Here is a 6,000-nt window from a genome sequence, read left to right on the forward strand (position 1 = left end):
TCTTTTGCAGTGCCATGGGTCAAGCAGTCTCCATTGTATATGTGCTCTCTCTGAAAAGTCTCCACTGTATACAGTTCATGGGATAGTGGATTTTTTTCTTGATGGGTGTTGATGAGCCATTAATGTTGTCTGGCTACTCCATTGCTGTACCTAAAAGGCTGGTTGCTGGTGTTCCCAACCACCCAACATATTTCAGTAACACACACACAGCAAAACTTAATACATTCACATACAATGATAGCCAACCTCAACCAAGCTTCACAATCATCATTGTTGTGTACAGTATTAAATTGTTTGTTTAAAACTTATACTGTGTGTGTGTATATATATATATATATATTCTTTGGTGAAAAAAATTTCCCTGGAACCTAGCCCCTCCCCATTTACATTAATTCTTATGGGGAAATTCGCTTAACATTGTTTTGCTTAAAGTAGCATTTTTCAGGAACATAACTACAGCATTAAGCGAGGAGTTACTGTATAGACATATCCTTACAGGAGGATCTTGTTTTCTCCCAGTACTCAGTGACAAAGTATGGCATTAACACCTGTTGCTTGTCTTGGATGTTTATAACAGAAGAGTACAAGCTGTATCTCCAGCATGCTACATTGTTACATAAATCACCTTCTTTTATGAAGTACTTTGCTGGTGTTCAAGCTTCTTGTAGAAGTTACAGTACTTCTTTTGTGAGACAATAGCGCTTCCATGATTTGCTCACTCGCCACAAATTGTGTGATAAGATAATTTGAGCAATAATTGCTTCCCCTCACAGCCCCCAAGAGAGAAATAGCTCAAGAATAAACAACAAGGCCACAGACTGAGTTGCTGATTCACAAACAGTTTACCACTTAGCAAGAAAAGGTAATGATTTGAAATATTCCATCAATGATGCTTCTAATTACAGCAGCTTGTGTAATCGTAGAAATTAGAGCTGGAAAGATCTCTTAGGTCATCTTGTCCCACTGCCAATATAAGCTTGTTTCCTGCTATATTCTTCCTATCATCTATCCAGGTACTTACATGACCTTCATAATGTTTCTTGCAGTAGTGAAGATTAAATTGGAATTTCCATGTAATTCCTCTCATCACCCCTTTTAGTTTTATTGGCTTGGTCATAACTTTGTCAAATGCTTTTTGGATCAGAACTTTCTATAGATGGTCTCAGCCTAAAGGGGATTTTTTAAAGTCTGAGCAGAATTGACTTAAGTCATTTCTGGTGTAGTTAATTAAAAACCCATTAATGTGCTTTTCATACAAGCAATTGTGTAACAAAATGTGGCATCACAAATTGACTCAATGACTGTTAAAAGAGTCAACCAATCCTTAATTAAAGAACTTGAAATCCACAGCCTGCAATGATCTCCATCCACCATAACCCCTCTCTGACAGAAGGCTGTGCAAATAAATAGTACTTTTAAGGTTAGACTTAGAGCTAAGGGGAAATTTCAAAAAAATATGGGGTTGGTTTGTTTTTTGTTTTTAATTTCCCTAAAATATCTTTTGGATTTTAAAAACTGTTTTGGTTACAATTTTTTAGTTTTATCAAAAACTTTTAATTTTTCATTTTCTTCACAAAAAACAAAAAATGTCAGTGTCAACTGGTAGCACTGAAAATCATGATTGTTCATTTTGGCTGAAAGGCCATTTTTCATTTAAAAAAAACTTAGAAACTTTTTTCAATCAGTTCTGGTCACACTGTCAGCTCATCGAGGGGGAGTGAGTTTAATTCTGGAGGTGTTCAACACCTCACCTGGGGCTGCCTGGAATGCTAAACTGCACTATACTGGTCAGCCACTATGTGACACTGTGTATACATATCCTTATTTAAAACTAACAGCCAGGCCTGGCAGAGCATTAAAGGTTTTATGTGGCGTTTCCAACCCTCCAAGATTGCCCTAGAGTCCCCAAGAATTAAAACAAAAAATCTTTCATTAGAGATTGTCATGTGATGAAATCTCCAGGAATATGTACAACCAAAATTGGCAACCCTAATTTTACGATGAACTACATCTGGGGTGTATAAACAAGTTCTGCAACCAGCCCATATCTGGTACAGAAACATGACAGACCAGAATTAGTTTTCCTGTTGAATATTTAAGTGCTATTACTGCTGAGTTTGGAAGTCCTCAGAGAGAAATCTTAGGATAGGCCTACATGCCAAAAAAAAAAAGTGTTCTCTTCCATCAAGTTACCTCAAGAAGTATATTACTGTAGGAGTGGTAAGGCAGCTTTAGAATCATGTTAGGCTAAAAAAAGCACCTCTCTTACATGTAGACAGGGCTTTGGTGACATGCTGGAGTTGCATAACCCTTTTAAGCTGTTAAATAGTAGGGCTATGCTAAACTGATTTCATGAAAAATCCCATAACCTTACTTTGATGTGACTCCCACCTATCAGGAGAGTAAGTCTCTCTCCTTTCCATAAATGCTCGTGGTAAGAGAGATGAAGGAGGTACATCTACACTGTAGCTGGAGATGTAATGTCCAGCTTGGGTAGACAGATGGAGATTAGCTTTGATCAAGTTAGCGCGCTAAAAATAGCAGTATAGCTAGGGCAGCATGGGCTAGCTGCCGAGTACTGTCCCATCTGAGACCCTAGGCTAGTTCTCAGGCAGCTCGCCCATGTCACTGCCCGCACCACCTTGGCCACACAGCTATTTTAGTGTGCTAGTTTGATCAAAGCTAGGGCGTATGCATCTATTCCACCTAAGATGGAAATTGCACCTCCGTTGCAGCATAGACGTACCCTTAAAGGACCTAGACCTTTGTTGGCCCTTTGCACATGAGGGATTTTACCCCTGTACAGAGGATTATAATTCCCACTGTTGTCAATCCAGCCCTTTTTCTTTAGCACTGATTATACCTAAATTGCTACCAGAGGTACTCATTTCATAGAGAAATGACTTACTTATATTGCACACATTGTTTGGTATTGAACATTTTGGTAATATGATTTTGTAAAGTATAAGTGATGTTAACTCATCTCTAATTCCTTCTAAAGGTAGAACTGGTGTTTCATCTTAATCCATCGCTTTGCCACTTCCTCCAGTCTCTTTTCCAATCCCGATGCAGGATTGCTACATAAAGTGGACCTTAAAAAGTCCCTTTATGAAATCCAGAGACTTAATGTGCTGCCAATATTTTGTCAGGTTCTTCAACAAAGCTGGATTAAAATGGTTGTGTGCATGTTCTGCCCATAGCTCTTCCTTAATCAAATGATTCTAGGAGGTGAAATTGTAGCTTATTCAATGTGAGCTGTGGGGTGACAGCATCTAGCCTGACATGGCCCCCACATCTCAGAATTTGCAGAGCAATTGCTTGGAGATTGCTTACATTGCCTGCACCAAGCAGAACTGTCTTAACATTCAGCCTCCCAGGAAACTGGAGCATGGTCTAAGTCAGGCACTCAAGGCCATCTCTGTATGTGTCAAATGAAATATTTATAGTGTGCTTTGTAAACAGAGGGTGTGACAAGCTGTGAAATATCTGTACTCTTTTTTATTAATGAACCGCATTCGTGTGTGTGTGTGTTTTAAATGATGGGTTTCTTGCTATGGAGTTAGATCTAAAGGGATTATTAAAACAGCCATGCAGGAAAGGTTAAAAAAATGAGCTAGTTATGACACATCCCAACAAACAGAATTGCCAGATTTATATCTGTGAAGATGCAACTCAGCCCAATCCAGGTGACAGAGCAGTTTTGCCAAGGCGGAGAAGAAAGAGGTGAAAGGGAACTCTAACTGACCAGAGGACCCCCAGGCCTAGAAAAGGATGGGGCTTGAACCTAGTGTCTAGAGGCTGCCCAAGGAAGTGGAAGTTGACAGGCTGGCAAGCAGTCACACAGAGAGCATGCTGTGAGCAGGACAGTTTGCTTCTCCCAGCTGCGCTGAGGGCAATCTACAAAAGCTGTCAAGGAAAGATTAAGGTATAAGTAAGACCCAAGTATTTTGTCGTTTTCCCCCTTCCCAGCCCTTTCCCCTATGTGCTTTTATGCTTGAGAGAGTGCATGAAGGATGCTTTGTTTACAAAAAATGATTTTTGAATCACTTTACCCACCTCACTGGTCATAGGTCCCCATGAAGGGAAAGGCTTACAGGTGTCCAGCTGAGTTGGGCCTGCCCTATTAACTTGGTTGGGAAATGGTGGGGGCTGATGGCAGGGACTTAGGCTGAACTTCCGAGTCTGCTCAGAGTGAAGTGCAGGAAGGCAGGCTCAAGAGGACCCAGAGTGCAGTTGGCCCTTTTACCATCACAAAGTGTCAATATTTTGGTGCCAATATACATATGTGGGTATATGGGTCTCTGTGTGTATCCTGCTTATAGAAAAGGAGACTCTCATGATTTCATTTGGCACATTCAAAAAAAACCCCAAAGATGACCGTGAGGGCTTATGGCAGGAGCGGTCCCTGAAGTGCAACCAGAACAAAATCAGATACTGCATATAAATAGAAAGATGGTTCTGCCTTTGTGATCTCAAAGAAGTGGGATTACATTTCTCAGAGAGTAGACTCCTCCATAAACACAACTCTCCTATCTCTCACTCTGTTTGAGGTGGTTGGTGATTAGGTTAAAAAGCCAACTTGAGAAAAGCTCAGATGCAGAACGTATCACTGCCATCCAGAGAAAAGTGCATTAAAAAGTTTAGGTAATGGGAGGTCATCTGAAGTCATCTTTGACCTTGAATGTGTGTGGATTAACTACTGAGAACCCTACAAACTATATTTTATTTTACCACTCATGTTCTAACTGTAGTTTTATTTTTTCCATATAAAGACATCAGAGCTGCAATTTAAGGAGAGATGCTCCTTGTTTTGGCAGATGAATAAGCACTGTTTTTGCACCATCTATTTCTTTGTAAAATTCAGGTTGAAAAATAGGGTGAAATAATGTAGGAGAGTCTTTTTTCTAGAACTAAAACACTTAGTGTGAAATGCTAGTATAATACCGACAGACCCTGGTCGTCGTCGGGCAGGATCGAACCTGGGATCCCTGGAGATTAGTGCATGAGCCTCTACAGCATAGCTAAAAGCCATGTTGCTATTAGCTAAGGCTGTAGAGCAGACTCATTTTATCTCTCTCTCTAAGTGGTCTCGGTGCCACTAGATGGGATAGAACACCACACCCAGCAGGTGTGTGGGTTACACTAGCTCCATTGTTGTCAATGGGAGTTTTTGCCATTGACCTTGGTGAGGCTAGTATTTCATCTTTAATTTGTATTCCTAGAATTTTTCCCCCATGTTCTACGTAAAAGTTGATAACTGCTCCAAGAAGTTTAAAAAGAAATTTCTAACTTCAATGAGCTGGCATTGGTTGCATCTTTAATGCTTTTTTTTTTTTTTTGAGTGTTGCTGCATTCAGACTCTAGGCAAACTTTTAAATAATAATGGACCAAATTCACCACTGACAGCTCCATTGACATGTAATTCCTGAAATCAATGGAGTTGCATCCATTTATGCCAGTGGTGAATTTGGCTCAATCATTACATTCAACATAAGGCTCTTGCAACAGCTAATGAGGGTTGTGGCATTGGATATTCAGTGCTGGGGAAGGCCTTTATCTGCCAGCTGGCTGATTGCCAGCATTGCTACTGGTCTTCTAGCTGGTTATCAGTAAACAGCCCAGGTAAGGTGGTATCCAGCCACCTGGAAAATTTTGGCCCATGTTATTCTCCCTAGGCCTGCACATGGAGGGAATATCTCTGTGTGGATCTCCTCATTTCTGCACACAAGGGGAAGAGGGAGGGAAACCAGCAGTTTCCAGGGCATCGGTCTCACATCTTCCCCACAGTTCCATTGCTTTCAGAAGGCACTCTGTATGTCCAGTGTCCCTGTGAGAAAAGGGACTGGTGAACCAGAGGGAGAAGTGGATGGGCAGTGGTGGGAAGGGTGTACATTGGTTCACTGCTTCCAGCCCCATGCGGTTTAAGCAGCAAAGATAATAAATCAGGGCTCTGTGCTCTCTTTTCTGCAGAGTTCCTTCTAGTCTTCTAGGAGCCATCAT

The sequence above is a fragment of the Malaclemys terrapin genome, chromosome 6 (assembly GCF_027887155.1).
Source record: "Malaclemys terrapin pileata isolate rMalTer1 chromosome 6, rMalTer1.hap1, whole genome shotgun sequence".
Lineage (NCBI taxonomy): Eukaryota > Metazoa > Chordata > Testudines > Emydidae > Malaclemys > Malaclemys terrapin.